This window comes from Danio rerio, chromosome 5 (assembly GCF_052040795.2).
Source record: "Danio rerio strain M-AB ecotype USA chromosome 5, GRCz13ab, whole genome shotgun sequence".
NCBI lineage: Eukaryota > Metazoa > Chordata > Actinopteri > Cypriniformes > Danionidae > Danio > Danio rerio.
The window spans coordinates 4380608-4397500 of record NC_141025.1 but is presented as its reverse complement, the minus strand read 5'-3'; the positions used below and the strand labels follow the sequence as shown (position 1 = coordinate 4397500).

At 37.8% G+C, this 16893-nt stretch overlaps 1 protein-coding gene and 2 long non-coding RNA genes across 9 annotated transcripts in view; 2 read left to right on the top strand and 1 right to left on the bottom strand.

Moving 5' to 3' along the window:
* Nucleotides 1-16893, bottom strand: part of LOC147843792 (uncharacterized) — a 1319745-nt gene that overhangs the window by 367891 nt on the left and 934961 nt on the right. The gene's annotated exons all lie outside the window — the stretch shown is intronic.
* The window catches only part of mlxipl (MLX interacting protein like), a 160096-nt gene that overhangs the window by 49332 nt on the left and 93871 nt on the right, over nucleotides 1-16893 (top strand).
* LOC147843803 (uncharacterized) overlaps nucleotides 7169-16893 on the top strand; it is a 34135-nt gene continuing 24410 nt past the window's right edge. The window contains exons 1-2 of the long non-coding RNA XR_015944600.1: nucleotides 7169-8023; nucleotides 8423-10178. This is a non-coding gene — a long non-coding RNA (uncharacterized LOC147843803). The remainder of the gene's footprint in view (nucleotides 8024-8422; nucleotides 10179-16893) is intronic.

The window sequence follows — 16893 nt, the reverse complement described above, 5'->3', positions numbered from 1 at the left end:
CATGATTCTAGCATGAATTAGCATGTTGTTAGCACGATGCTAGCATGAATTAGCATGATACTAGCATGATTCTAGCATGAATTAGCATGTTACTTGCATGAATCTAGCATGAATTAGCATGTTGTTAGCATGATTCTAGCATGGATTAGCATATTACTAGCATGATTTTAGCATAAATTAGCATGATTCTAGCATGAATTAGCATGTTGTTAGCATGATTCTAGCATGAATTAGCATGTGACTAGCATGATTCTAGCATGAATTAGCATGTGACTAGCATGATTCTAGCATGAATTAGCGTGTTGTTAGCATGATTCTAGCATGAATTAGCATGTTGTTAGCATGATGGATAGATAGATAGATAGATAGATAGATAGATAGATAGATAGATAGATAGATAGATAGATAGATAGATAGATAGAGGTAGATAGATAGGGTAGATAGATAGATAGATAGATAGATAGATAGATAGATAGATAGATAGATAGATAGATAGATAGATAGATAGATAGATAGATAGATAGATAGATAGAGACAGACAGACAGACAGACAGACAGACAGATAGATAGATAGATAGATAGATAGATAGGTAGAGGTAGATAGATAAAGGTAGATAGATAGATAGATAGATAGATAGATAGATAGATAGATAGATAGATAGATAGATAGATAGATAGATAGAGTGCGAGCATGAGTCAAACAAGCCAACCCCCGCCTCTCTACGATGTTCTGATGCTGAGATATAGCTGCTGTTATATCGTTGCTAGGTTAGTCTGTTTTGTTGCTATGGAGTTGATTGACAGCTTAGACTGATGATGTATCAAAGCTTCTTGCCCGTATGAACAGTTAAAAACAACCCCCATGTCTCTATCACACTGCAGCATGACAATATCAGTCTGAACCTCTTTAATGGCAGTCTATGGGACAGTTGCTAGGGTGCAGTATCTGGTTGTTAGGGTGTGGCTAAAAAGTTAAAAGGCCATCGGTGATTGGCTGCTGGCTAGACTGAGTTAAATGAGCTCAATCATTAGTCTGTAGGACAGTCTGATGCAGAGTTATGAGCTCACAAAGTTTGATCCCATGTAAAGTCAATGAGAGTCTTTTGCAATGGAAGTCTATGGGACGGTTTCTAGGGTCCAAAAGTGGTTGCTAGGGCGTGGCCAGAAAGTTTAAAGGTGATCAGTCATTGGCAGTTTGATAGTCTGAGTTAAATGAGCCCAGTTAGAAGTCTGTGTGACATTCTGATGCGGAGTTATTAGGTCACAAAGTTTGATCCAATGTTACGTCTATGGGATTTTTCCGACGGTCCCGGGACGTTTTTCGGGAAACCGAAAGTCGGATCAGTCGGAAAGGATATAGCAACTCGAGTCAGAATAGTTCGGAGGTCTGACCCGAGTTTGATGGTCATAGCTTGAAAGGCCTAGGACGAGATAGAGTTTAATTTTTAGTCTCAGAAGAAGAATAATAAAAATAATAATAAGTTTAATAGGATAACAGTAGTCTGGCTTGCTACACAAGCCAGCCTAATAACTAGATTCTTAAAGTTTGAGAACAAACTTTGAGGCTGGCTTGTGAAAGCCTGACGGTAATAGTTTATTTAGTTTAAACAGTTTTTAAAACTATGAAAAGATAGATAGATAGATAGATAGATAGATAGATAGATAGATAGATAGATAGATAGATAGATAGATAGATTAGCATGTTATTAGCATGATTCTAGCATGAATTAGCATGTTTTTAACATGATTCTAGCATGAATTAGCATGTTACAACATGATTTTAGCGTAAATTAGCATGTTACTAGCATGATTTTAGCATGAATTAGCATGATTCTAGCATGAATTAGCATGTTGTTAGCATGATTCTAGCATGATTCTAGCATGAATTAGCATGCTACTAGCATGATTCTAGCATAAATTAGCATGTTGTTAGCATGCTTCTAGCATGAATTAGCATGTTACTAGCATGATTCTAGCATGAATTAGCATGTTGTTAGCATGATTCTAACATGAATTAGCATGTTACTAGCATGATTCTAGCATGAATTAGCATGTTGTTATAATGATTCTAGCATGAATTAGCATTTCACTAGCATGATTCTAGCATGAATTAGCATGTTGTTAGCATGATTCTATCATGAATTAGCATGTTGTTAGCATGATTCTAGCATGAATTAGCATGTTACTAGCATGATTCTAGCATGAATTAGCATGTTGTTAGCATGATTCTAGCATGAATTAGCTTGTTACTAGCATGATTCTAGCATGAATTAGCATGTTGTTAGCTTGATTCTAGCATGAGTTAGCATGTTACTAGCATGATTCTAGCATGAATTAGCATGTTGTTAGCACGACGCTAGCATGAATTAGCATGTTGTTAGCATGATTCTAGCATGGATTAGCATGTTACTAGCATGATTTTAGCATAAATTAGCATGATTCTAGCATGAATTAGCATGTTGTTAGCATGATTCTAGCATGAATTAGCATGTGACTAGCATGATTCTAGCATGAATTAGCATGTGACTAGCATGATTCTAGCATGAATTAGCATGTAACTAGCATGATTCTAGCATGAATTAGCATGTTGTTAGCATGATAGATAGATAGATAGATAGATAGATAGATAGATAGATAGATAGATAGATAGATAGATAGATAGATAGGTAGAGGTAGATAGATAAAGGTAGATAGATAGATAGATAGATAGATAGATAGATAGATAGATAGATAGATAGATAGATAGATAGATAGGTAGAGGTAGATAGATAGATAGATGGTGTAAGAGCATGAGTCAAACAAGCCAACCCCCGCCTCTCTACGATGTTCTGATGCTGAGATATAGCTGCTGTTATATCGTTGCTAGGTTAGTCTGTTTTGTTGCTATGGAGTTGATTGACTGCTTAGACTGATGATGTATCAAAGCTTCTTGCCAGTATGAACAGTTAAAAACAACCCCCATGTCTCTATCACACTGCAGCATGACAATATCAGTCTGAACTTCTTTAATGGCAGTCTATGGGACAGTTGCTAGGGTGCAGTATCTGGTTGTTAGGGTGTGGCTGGAAGGTTAAAAGGCCATCAGTGATTGGCTGCTGGCTAGACTGAGTTAAATGAGCTCAATCATTAGTCTGTAGGACAGTCTGATGCAGAGTTATGAGCTCACAAAGTTTGATCCCATGTAAAGTCAATGAGAGTCTTTTGCAATGGAAGTCTATGGGACGGTTTCTAGGGTCCAAAAGTGGTTGCTAGGGCGTGGCCAGAAAGTTTAAAGGTGATCAGTCATTGGCAGTTTGATAGTCTGAGTTAAATGAGCCCAGTTAGAAGTCTGTGTGACATTCTGATGCGGAGTTATGAGGTCACAAAGTTTGATCCAATGTTACGTCTATGGGATTTTTCCGACGGTCCCGGGACGTTTTTCGGGAAACCGAAAGTCGGATCAGTCGGAAAGGATATAGCAACTCGAGTCAGAATAGTTCGGAGGTCTGACCCGAGTTTGATGGTCATAGCTTGAAAGGTCTAGGTGGAGATAGAGTTTAATTTTTAGTCTCAGAAGAAGAATAATAATATTAACTAGATTCTTAAAGTTTGAGAACAAACTTTGAGGCTGGCTTGTGAAAGCCTGACGGTAATAGTTTATTTAGTTTAAACAGTTTTTAAAACTATGAAAAGATAGATAGATAGATAGATAGATAGATAGATAGATAGATAGATAGATAGATAGATTAGCATGTTATTAGCATGATTCTAGCATGAATTAGCATGTTTTTAACATGATTCTAGCATGAATTAGCATGTTACAACATGATTTTAGCGTAAATTAGCATGTTACTAGCATGATTTTAGCATGAATTAGCATGATTCTAGCATGAATTAGCATGTTGTTAGCATGATTCTAGCATGAATTAGCATGTTGTTAGCACGATTCTAGCATTAATTAGCATGTTACTAGCATGATTATAGCATGAATTAGCATGTTGTTAGCATGATTCTAGCATAAATTAGCATGTTACTAGCATGATTCTAGCATGAATTAGCATGTTGTTAGCATGATTCTAACATGAATTAGCATGTTACTAGCATGATTTTAGCATGAATTAGCATGTTACTAGCATGATTCTAGCATAAATTAGCATGTTGTTAGCATGATTCTAGCATGAATTAGCATGCTACTAGCATGATTCTAGCATGAATTAGCATGTTGTTAGCATGATTCTAGAATGAATTAGCATGTTGTTAGCATGATTCTAGCATGAATTAGCATGTTACTAGCATGATTCTAGCATAAATTAGCATGTTACTAGCATGATTCTAGCATGAATTAGCATGTTGTTAGCATGATTCTAGCATGAATTAGCATTTCACTAGCATGATTCTAGCATGAATTAGCATGTTGTTAGCATGATTCTAGCATGACTTAGCATGTTGTTAGCATGATTCTAGCATGAATTAGCATGTTGTTAGCATGATTCTAGCATGAATTAGCATGTTACTAGCATAATTCTAGCATGAATTAGCATGTTGTTAGCACAATGCTAGCATGAATTAGCATGATTCTAGCATGAATTAGCATGTTACTAGCATAATTCTAGCATGAATTAGCATGTTGTTAGCACAATGCTAGCATGAATTAGCATGATTCTAGCATGAATTAGCATGTTACTAGCATGAATCTAGCTTGAATTAGCATGTTGTTAGCATGATTCTAGCATGGATTAGCATGTTACTAGCATGATTTTAGCATAAATTAGCATGATTCTAGCATGAATTAGCATGTTGTTAGCATGATTCTAGCATGAATTAGCATGTGACTAGCATGATTCTAGCATGAATTAGCACGTGACTAGCATGATTCTAGCATGAATTAGCATGTAACTAGCATGATTCTAGCATGAATTAGCATTTCACTAGCATGATTCTAGCATGAATTAGCATGTTGTTAGCATGATTCTAGCATGTTGTTAGCATGATTCTAGCATGAATTAGCATGTTGTTAGCATGATTCTAGCATGAATTAGCATGTTGTTAGCATGATTATAGCATGAATTAGCATGTTTTTAGCATGATTCTAGCATGAATTAGCATGTTGTTAGCATGATTCTAGCATGAATTAGCATGTTACTAGCATGATTCTAGCATGAATTAGCATGTTGTTAGCACAATGCTAGCATGAATTAGCATGATACTAGCATGATTCTAGCATGTTACTAGCATGAATCTAGCATGAATTAGCATGTTGTTAGCATGATTCTAGCATGGATTAGCATGTTACTAGCATGATTTTAGCATAAATTAGCATGATTCTAGCATGAATTAGCATGTTCTTAGCATGATTCTAGCATGAATTAGCATGTGACTAGCATGATTCTAGCATGAATTAGCATGTTACTAGCATGATTCTAGCATGAATTAGCATGTAACTAGCATGATTCTAGCATGAATTAGCATGTTGTTAGCATGATAGATAGATAGATAGATAGATAGATAGATAGATAGATAGATAGATAGATAGATAGATAGATAGGTAGAGGTAGATAGATATATCTATCTAGCATGAATCTAGCATGAATTAGCATGTTGTTAGCATGATTCTAGCATGGATTAGTATGTTACTAGCATGATTTTAGCATAAATTAGCATGATTCTAGCATGAATTAGCATGTTCTTAGCATGATTCTAGCATGAATTAGCATGTGACTAGCATGATTCTAGCATGAATTAGCATGTTACTAGCATGATTCTAGCATGAATTAGCATGTTGTTAGCATGATAGATAGATAGATAGATAGATAGATAGATAGATAGATAGGTAGAGGTAGATAGATAGATAGATAGATAGATAGATAGATAGATAGATAGATAGATAGATAGATAGATAGATAGGTAGATAGATAGATAGATAGATAGATAGATAGATAGGTAGAGGTAGATAGATAGATAGATAGATAGATAGATAGATAGATAGATAGAGGTAGACAGACAGATAAATAGATAGATAGATAGATAGATAGATAGATAGATAGATAGATAGATAGATAGATAGATAGATAGATAGATAGATAGATAGATAGATAGATAGATAGATAGATGGTGTGCGAGCATGAGTCAAACAAGCCAACCCCCGCCTCTCTACGATGTTCTGATGCTGAGATATAGCTGCTTTTATATCGTTGCTAGGTTACTCTGTTTTGTTGCTATGGAGTTGATTGACAGCTTAGACTGATGATGTATCAAAGCTTCTTGCCAGTATGAACAGTTAAAAACAACCCCCATGTCTCTATCACACTGCAGCATGACAATATCAGTCTGAACCTCTTTAATGGCAGTCAATGGGACAGTTGCTAGGGTGCAGTATCTGGTTGTTAGGGTGTGGCTAGAAAGTTAAAAGGCCATCAGTGATTGGCTGCTGGCTAGACTGAGTTAAATGAGCTCAATCATTAGTCTGTAGGACAGTCTGATGCAGAGTTATGAGCTCACAAAGTTTGATCCCATGTAAAGTCAATGAGAGTCTTTTGCAATGGAAGTCTATGGGACGGTTTCTAGGGTCCAAAAGTGGTTGCTAGGGCGTGGCCAGAAAGTTTAAAGGTGATCAGTCATTGGCAGTTTGATAGTCTGAGTTAAATGAGCCCAGTTAGAAGTCTGTGTGACATTCTGATGCGGAGTTATGAGGTCACAAAGTTTGATCCAATGTTACGTCTATGGGATTTTTCCGACGGTCCCGGGACGTTTTTCGGAAAACCGAAAGTCGGATCAGTCGGAAAGGATATAGCAACTCGAGTCAGAATAGTTCGGAGGTCTGACCCGAGTTTGATGGTCATAGCTTGAAAGGTCTAGGTGGAGATAGAGTTTAATTTTTAGTCTCAGAAGAAGAATAATAATATTAATAAAAATAATAATAAGTTTAATAGGATAACAGTAGTCTGGCTTGCTACACAAGCCAGCCTAATAACTAGACAGTAAAGTTCGTCGAGACAAACTTTGAGGCTGGCTTGACAAAGCCTGTTGGTAATAGTTTATTTAGTTTAAAAACAGTTTGAAAAAGTATAAGTAGCATGTTATTAGCATGATTCTAGCATGAATTAGCATGATTCTAGCATGGATTAGCATGTTATTAGCATGAGTGTAGTACAAATTAACATTTTATTAGCATGATTCTAGTATAAATTAGCATGTTATTAGCATGCTTCTAGCATGAATTAGCATGTTACTAGCATGATTCTAGAATAAATTAGCATGTCACTAGCATGATTCTAGTATGAATTAGCATGCTACTAGCATGATTCTAACATGAATTAGCATGTTACTAGCATGATTCTAGCATGAATTAGCATGTTACTAGTATGATTCTAGCATGAATTAGCATGTTACTAGCATAATTCTAGCATGCATTAGCATGTTACTAGCATGATTCTAGTATGAATTAGCCTGTTACTAGCATGATTCTAGTATGAATTAGCAGGTTATTAGCATGATTCTAGCATGAATTAGCATGATTCTAGTATGAATTAGCATGTTACTAGAATGATTCTAGCATGAATTAGCATGTTACTCGCATGATTCTAGCATGAATTAGCATGTTATTAACATGATTATAGTATGAATTAGCATGTTACTAGCATGAATCTAGCGTGAATTAGCCTGTTATTAGCATGATTCTAGCATGCATTAGCATGTTACTAGCATGATTCTAGTATGAATTAGCATGTTATTAGCATGATTCTAGTTTGAATTAGCATGTTATTAGCATGATTGTAGTATGAATTAGCATGTTACTAGCATGATACTAGTATGAATTAGCATGTCACATAGCATGCTTAGGTGGTTGCTAGGGTATTCTGAGTGGTTGCAAAGTCGTTGCTAGGCAGTTGCTAGGGTGTCCTGAGTGGTTGCTAGGTGGCTGCTAAGATGTTGCTAGGGTGTTGCTAGGTGGTTACTATGGTGTTCTGAGTGGTTGCTAGGTTGTTGCTAGGCAGTTGCTAGGGTGCTCTGATTGGTTGCTAGGTGGTTGCTAAGGTCTTGCTAGGTGGTTGCTAGGGTGTTCTGAGTGGTTGCTAAGGTGTTGCTAGGCGGTTGCTAGGGTGTTCTAAGTGGTTGCTAGGTTGTTGCTAAGGTGTTGCTAGGCGGTTGCTAGGGTGTTCTGAGTGGTTGCTAGGTGGTTGCTAAGGTGTTGCTAGGTGGTTGCTAAGGAGTCCTAAGTGGTTGCTAGGTGGTTGCTAAGGTGTTGCTAGGTGGTTGCTAGGGTGTTCTGAGTGGTTGCTAGGGCGTTGCTAGGCGGTTGCTAGGGTGTCCTGAGTGGTTGCTAGGTGGTTGCTAAGGTGTTGCTAGGTGGTTGCTAGGGTGTCCTGAGTGGTTGCTTGGTGGTTGCTAAGGTCTTGCTAGGTGGTTGCTAGGGTGTTCTGAGTGGTTGCTAAGGTGTTGCTAGGCGGTTGCTAGGGTGTTCTAAGTGGTTGCTAGGTTGTTGCTAAGGTGTTGTTAGGCGGTTGCTAGGGTGTTCTGAGTGGTTGCTAGGTGGTTGCTAAGGTGTTGCTAGGTGGTTGCTAAGGAGTCCTAAGTGGTTGCTAGGTGGTTGCTAAGGTGTTGCTAGGTGGTTGCTAGGGTGTTCTGAGTGGTTGCTAGGGCGTTGCTAGGCGGTTGCTAGGGTGTCCTGAGTGGTTGCTAGGTGGTTGCTAAGGTGTTGCTAGGTGGTTGCTAGGGTGTCCTGAGTGGTTGCTTGGTGGTTGTTAAGGCGTTGCTAGGCGGTTGCTAGGGTGTTCTGACTGGTTGCTAGGTGGTTGCTAAGGTGTTGCTAGGCGGTTGATAAGGTGTCCCAAGTGGTTGCTAGGTGGTTGCTAAGGTGTTGCTATGTGGTTGCTAGGGTATTCTGAGTGGTTGCTAAGGCGTTGCTAGGCGGTTGCTAGGGTGTCCTGAGTGGTCGCTAGGCCCTTACTAAGGCATTACTAGGCCGTTGCTAGGTGGTTGCTAGGCGGTTGCTAGGGTAATTTGGGTGGTTGCTAGGCAGTTGCTAGGGTACCCTGGTTGGTTACTAGGCAAGCCTTACATACATGCTTGATAAAACATTTATACTTAGTAAGCATTTCTAGCAAGTTACAGTACTTGGCTAGTCAATATTAGCATGTAGCTAATCACTGCTAGCATGTGTAGCATTTAGAAAGTTCCGTTTGCTAGCATGAGTCAAACGAGCCAATCTCCAAGTCTCTACGATGTTCTGATGCTGAGATATAGCTGTTGATGAATGGTTGCTAGGGTACTCTGTTTTGTTGCTATGGGCGAGGTTACAGAGTGCACTTGAATGTGGTTGGCTGTCTAAGTCAAATGAACCAACCCCCATGTCTCTATGACACTGCTATGCAAAGATATGCATCTTGGCCTATTTTAATGGAAGTCTATGGAATCAATTTGGGGGCGTGGCTTATGAGCTTCATTATCATATTGAGATGCTCATTGGTTGTCTGAGTCAGATGAGCCATCCCCCAAGTCAATAGGACACTGCTAAGCAAAGATATGCATGTAGGCCAGTTATTAACATGAGTCTAGTATGAATTAGCATGTTACTAGCATGATTCTTGTACAAATTAGCATGTCATTAGCATGTTTCCAGTATGAGTTAGCATGTCATTAGCATGATTAGCATATGAGTAGCATGTTGCTAGCATGATTGGCATGTCATTAGCATGTTAGAATTATAAGCATTCGATAGCACACCTAATTACATTCTATAGGACAGTTGCTAGGGTGCAGTATGTGGTAGTTAGGGGTGTGGCTAGAAAGTTAAAAGGCCATCAGTGATTGGCTGCTGGCTAGACTGAGTTAAATGAGCTCAGCCATTAGTCTCTATGACAGTCTGATGCAGAGTTATGAGCTCACAAAGTTTGATCCCATGTTAAGTCAATGAGAGTCTTTTGAATGGAAGTCTACGGGACAGTTGCTAGGGTGCAGTATGTGGTAGTTAGGGGAGTGGCTAGAAAGTTAAAAGCTCATCAGTTATTGGCAGTTTGGTAGTCTGAGTTAAATGAGCTCAGCCATTAGTCTCTATGACAGTCTGATGTAGAGTTATGAGCTCACAAAGTTTGATCCCATGTTAAGTCAATGAGAGTCTTTTGAATGGAAGTCTACGGGACAGTTGCTAGGGTGCAGTATGTGGTAGTTAGGGGAGTGGCTAGAAAGTTAAAAGCTCATCAGTTATTGGCTGCTGGCTAGACTGAGTTAAATGAGCTCAGCCATTAGTCTCTATGACAGTCTGATGCAGAGTTATGAGCTCATAAAGTTTGATCCCATGTAAAGTCAATGAGAGTTTTTTGTAATGGAAGTCTACGGGACAGTTGCTAGGGTGCAGTATGTGGTAGTTAGGGGTGTGGCTAGAAAGTTAAAAGCTCATCAGTTATTGGCAGTTTGGTAGTCTGAGTTAAATAAGCTCAGCCATTAGTCTCTATGACAGTCTGATGTAGAGTTATGAGCTCACAAAGTTTGATCCCATGTTAAGTCAATGAGAGTCTTTTGAATGGAAGTCTACGGGACAGTTGCTAGGGTGCAGTATGTGGTAGTTAGGGGTGTGGCTAGAAAGTTAAAAGCTCATCAGTTATTGGCAGTTTGGTAGTCTGAGTTAAATGAGCTCAGCCATTAGTCTCTATGACAGTCTGATGTAGAGTTATGAGCTCACAAAGTTTGATCCCATGTTAAGTCAATGAGAGTCTTTTGAATGGAAGTCTACGGGACAGTTGCTAGGGTGCAGTATGTGGTAGTTAGGGGAGTGGCTAGAAAGTTAAAAGCTCATCAGTTATTGGCAGTTTGGTAGTCGGAGTTAAATGAGCTCAGCCATTAGTCTGTATGACAGTCTGATGCAGAGTTATGAGCTCATAAAGTTTGATCCCATGTTAAGTCAATGAGAGTCTTTTGAATAGAAGTCTATGGGACAGTTACTAGGGTCCAAAAGTGGTTGCTAGGGCGTGGCTAGAAAGTTTAAAGGTGATCAGTCATTGGCAGTTTGATAGTCTGAGTTAAATGAGCCCAGTTAGAAGTCTGTGCGACAGTCTGACGCAGAGTTATGAGCTCACAAAGTTTGATCCAATGTTAAGCCTATGGGATTTTTCCGACAGTCCCGGGACGTTTTTCGGAAAACCGAAAGTCGGATAAGTTTGAGGAGATATAGCAACACGAGTCAGAATAGTTTGGAGGTCTGGAGCAAGTTTGGTGGTAATAGCTCAAAAGCTCTAGGAGGAGATAGAGTTAGAAATTTAGTCTCAGAAGATTAATAAAAAAAAAAAAAAAATAATAATAAGTTTAAATAGCATTTCAGTAGTCTGGCTTTGACAAGCCAGCCTAATAATAATAAGTTTAATAGGATAACAGTAGTCTGGCTTGCTACACAAGCCAGCCTAATAAGTTTAATAGGATAACAGTAGTCTGGCTTGCTACACAAGCCAGCCTAATAATTTATGGCAAATACTGTTGTCTTTTGAACCATACTATAATAAAGTAGCCTACGTGATTTACTCAAAATAGTTCAATTTATTATATTTATTTAACTGTAATGTCTATATTAGACACATTTAGAGTGTAAAATGGCCACACGTTATTGTTTACTTCACTATGAGGCAGTCCTACGTTCAACTTACACGTCACTGCGATGTTTACATAACTTACTGCAATATCTTTCTGTAAACGTGTGTAAAAATTCAGTTTTCCAGTAGTCTGTACTAAGCAAGAATGTAGATACAACTTTAAATATTCACCAAATAGAGAAATTATATTATCAAAGTACGACGTTGTTCACAGTCAAATAAATAGTGCCTATGTTGTTTTCAAGTCATACTTAGATGAGATTTCAGACCCAATATTCAAAGTAACATGGTAAACAATACAGGGACCGTGTCACAAGTAGTCACTGAACGAATGTGCAAATACAAAACCAACTTTACCTCAATTATCTTTGTTAACATATGTAACAATTCAGCTTTTCAGTAGTTTATATAAAGCAAGAATGTAGGTACAACTTTGAATATTATCAATAATAATTTATGGCAAATACTGTTGTGTTTTGAAGCATACCATAGAAAAGTAGCCTATGTGAATTAATTAAAATAGTTTATTTTATTACATTTAATTAACTGTAATGTTTATTTAAGACACATTTAGAGTGTAAAATCACCACATATTATTGTTTACTTCACTATGAAGCAGTATAGTTCAGCTTAGCTACACGTCACTGCATTGTTTACATAACTGTTACCGCAATATCTTTGTATTGTGTTGAGTTAAAGTTGATTTTATATTCGCCCATTCTGACTTTCTCCTTAACTAACTTAATATATACTAATTAATAAAGTAATATTTGCTAATTCTAAATAGGGAAATCATATTATCAAAGTACGACGTTGTTCACAGTCAAATAAATAGTGCCTATGTTGTTTTTAAGTCATACTTAGAGGAGATTTCAGACCCAATATTCAATTTACCATGGTTAACAATACAGGGACCGTGTCACAAGTTGTCACTGAACGAATGTGCAAATATAAAACCAACTTTACCTCAATTATCTTTGTTAACATATGTAACAATTCAGCTTTTCAGAAGTTTATACAAAGCAAGAATGTAGGTACAATTTAAAATATTGTAAATAATAATTCATGGCAAATACTGTTGTTTTTGAACCATATTATAATAAAGTAACCTACGTAAATTAATTAAAACAATTCATTTTATTACATTCATCTCACTGTAATGTCTATTTAAGACGCATTTAGAGTGTAAAATGGCCACACGTTATTGCTTACTTCACTGAGGCAATGTTTACATAACTGTTACCGCAATATCTTTATGTTAACCTGTGTAAAAATTCAGTTTTTCAAAGTCTATAGAGTAAGAGTGTTGTTTAGGTAGAACTTTAAATATTATAAATTATAATTTATGGTTAATACTACCATGTGTTTTGAACCAGACTATAGCTATACTATAACTAGGCTGGTCAGGCTGGGAGATGACCAGCAAAGACCAGCTTGACTAGCCTAGCCAGGCTGGGAGCCCTGCCAAAACCAGCTATGTCCAACTTAAACCAGGCTTGTTTTAGCTGGATTTAGCTGGTCATTTTCCAGCCTGACTAGCTAAGACCAGGCTGGAAATGGCTGGAAACCAGCCTGGAAATGGCCAATACCCCTCTAAAACCAGCCAACCAGCCTAGGCTGGTTTAAGATGGATTTTTCAGCAGGGAGTATAGTGGCACTTCTGATAAATAAGGGACTAAGCCAAATGAAAATAATTAATGAATAAAAAAAAAAATACACACATAATCTTGCGTCAAAACAAACTTTTATTTTGGATGCAATTAAATGTGATTATTCTTAAAAGTTTATGTAAGATGAATAAATGAAGTGGAATTTGCACCTTTTATATTGTTTCTGAAAACTTATAATAACAAAATGTAAACAAAAGCACTCAGGAAACATTTTTTTCTCCATTTTATGTTTTATTTCTACATTTATTGAATTTACCTACACATATTTATTTTAAGGTTGGTTTTTAAACGTCTTTAAAAATGCATCTATTTGAATTCAAAACATTATATATGTAGGAGCCATACATTGTATTTTGGCTATTGGCCACAAGGTGTCAGTAGGAGACTATATAACTGTGGCTTCACTGCATGGAGAAAGACAGTGTTGGTAGGAAGCACACAAACTGCGTCCCAAATCGCATACTTATGCACTATTTTACGCCATTTTGTAGTATAAATAGTGTAAGTAGTGTGTTCACATTGAAAACTATCAAAATAAAAAGTGCACTTTAATTACCCGGATGATGCACTCATTCAGCTGCTAAAATGAAGTGTGGAATAATGGACACTTCACGCACTCAACGACTACAGGTTTGCTTACGTAGCGGAAGAGGCGGAGCGATCGGACGCACATGTTGAATAACTTTATTTATTTTGGATGGTGAAAGCAAAATTCTCCTACGAGAGTGATTACAGCGCCTCCCGATGGTGAATGCAGCAATACTCACGGCAGGTATTACTTGATAATTCAGTCGTTTATTTCACTGATTTGGCAACAGTCAAACGTCATCAGGGAAACGGTTTGAATTTCCGCTTAGTAAAAATACATAAGTGTGCCATTTGGGACGACACTACATACATATACTATCCTGTTGAGTGTGTAAGTGCATAAGTACATAGTGCATGAGTGCATAGTGTATAGTGTGCCATTTGGGACGCAGCTACAGTTTTTGACCGTCTCGTCTCGTAACATAACTCAAGGTAACAGAGAAGTGTGCATATAGAGTAAGGAAAGTGATTAAGTAATTCTGTTAATTGGAAGTTGATAAAGTAAAATAAAGACGTTTTTATTTGCATCTATTTGCCTACGGACTCTGACTTTACGCGTACAAAACTTGCTTGCTCTACCAACAATTGCGGCAATTGGAAAGCAGCTACAATAAATGTCTAATATTAAAATCAGTAAATCAAAAGTGAGCATTAATGTAAAATGTAAGCAATATCATATTATGAATAACATATTATCTTTTAAAAACTTTAATTTTTAAAATTTATTTTAACATACGCACGAAAGTAGTATGTGAATAAGTAAAATAAAGAAAGAAACAGCTGACCAGAGATGTCACCTACAGCGTTTACATCATTCTCACCCAATTATGTCACTTTATGATAGCTATAAAATTAAAATCTTGATAGGGCTTACAATTCCACTGGTCCCTCTCCTTCAAAAATAAATGTGGGAAAGAAATATAATGAATAATTTTCAAGAAACATGGCTTAGTTCGCAAAACACTTCACGGTTACATGTACACTATCCATTTACATGCATGTTATGTGATTTTAGCAATGTTTTATGGTAATGCAACTGAGGATGGGTGTGAGAAAGCCTGAGCTCTTGTACATTCAGCCCTGCTTTCGAAACAGCTGTGAAATCCTTGACTGAGTTTAAAAAAAGCATCTGGACTTTGATAGGAGTTGGAAGACAAATGAGGTGAGGGTTACAGAGTAACGCGGCTAGAGTAATGCATGCCACTTTCTACAAAACACACACAGATTTTATTAATTTGACTTATTGCAACATGTAGACTGAATCATCTCAATGTCTAGTGCAGGGGTCACTAATCTCGTTCCTCGAGGTCCGCTGCCTTGCAGGGTTCAGCTCCAGCTTGCCTCAACACACCTGCCTGGGTGTTTTAAGTATACCTAGTAAAGCTGCGGTCACACTGGGCTTTTCCTCCCATAGACTTCCATTCATATGCACGTGAATGCGTCAGACTGGAAACGCAGGGTTATGCGTCAAGTTTCGCAGGTTGCTGCGGTGCAAAGTTTAAGCTTGGTGAACTCTGACCTGCGAAATAGCATCATTTGACTGCGTGAGACCTATCGAGGATCAAAACATGACCTCTCTGGAGTCTAATAATCTTGTTTAATCCCGCCCCTTTTCGCAGCACCGCACGACAGAATATCGCATACTTAAACTCTAATGTGACCACAGCTTAAGACCGTGGCTTTTTCTCAATTCCAAGAACGCAGAGAACGGACTTGTGTTCTTGTGGAGAGCGGTCTTGCCAGGTGTCCTCGGAAGAACGAACTCAGGAGACCGCGAGGGCAGAGAACTCGTCCTTTCAGAATTGAGATGCTGCGTTCTTCCTGATGGTCACGTGACCTTCACGCGTTTTAAATGGTAAATTATTTAAACATTACAGCCTTCATACAACGATTTATTGTTTTTCCCCTTTTCAAAACATATACTTTGCATAAAACATTATAAATCTATGTTGCACAATATGAATAAAACAGATTTTAATATGAATTTCAGCAAACAAACACCCTTAATGTGTTTATTCCTTTATTAAGATGTCCATGGTAATGTTTACTTTCACTGTTTCATTTAGGGAAACTCCTGAGGCAAATAATTCATATCTATGAACTTTAATAATAAATCTAGATAAAATGCAGCACTTCCCACTTTCAGTCGCAATGACTTCTGGGACTTCCAGAGCGAGTTCGGCGCTCAAGTCTGCATCGGTGCGTCCTCGATATCAAGAACACATCCGGGAAGTTTCACGCGTCCTCTGTTCTTGCGGTCTTGAGTATTGGAACTGAACTTAGGCAGCTGATGATGACGTTGCACGAGAACACGAGGACGCAAGACCGCTGAAGAACGCATATTGAGAAACAGCCCTTGATTAGCTTGATCAGGTGTGTTTGATCAGGGTTGGAGCTAAAATCTGTAGGACCTCCAGGAACAAGTTTGGTGATCCCTGGTGTAGTGCAGGGGTTCTCAAACTTTTCACCCTGTGACCCCCAAAATTACAATGCCAGTAACTCGTGACCCCCAATATCCTCTGGGAGGCGGATCTCAAGTCTGGCCTTGGTTTGCTGCAGTTTGGTCAGAGTCAGTTGTTCCTCTGCCAGATGAAGCTGTGTTTCTGCCCTTTCAGTCTCTTTTTGCAATTGTTGAAAGTGATTTAAAAAATCAGTGATTGCCATTCTTTGCATTTTTCTGGTCATTCTGTAATCATTGCATGCATCACTAATAAATATTTTAAAAGGAAAAATATTTTCCATTGTGATGAATATATATATCAATTAGTGACAGAATAAAATAGATTGTTTTTGGTCAATTTTGACAGCTGTTTAAGGGATTATTTTATGAGGCCAGACTCTTTCTACTTTGCTGTAGGCCTATACTGAAAGGTTGAATACGATAAAGCCTACCTAATCACTGTGGCCTGACGGATGAACAAATACAACTAGACAGTAAAGTTCGTCGAGACAAACTTTGAGGCTGGCTTGACAAAGCCTGTTGGTAATAGTTTATTTAGTTTAAAAACAGTTTGAAAAAGTATAAGTAGCATGTTATTAGCATGATTCTAGCATGCATTAGCATGATTCTAGCATGG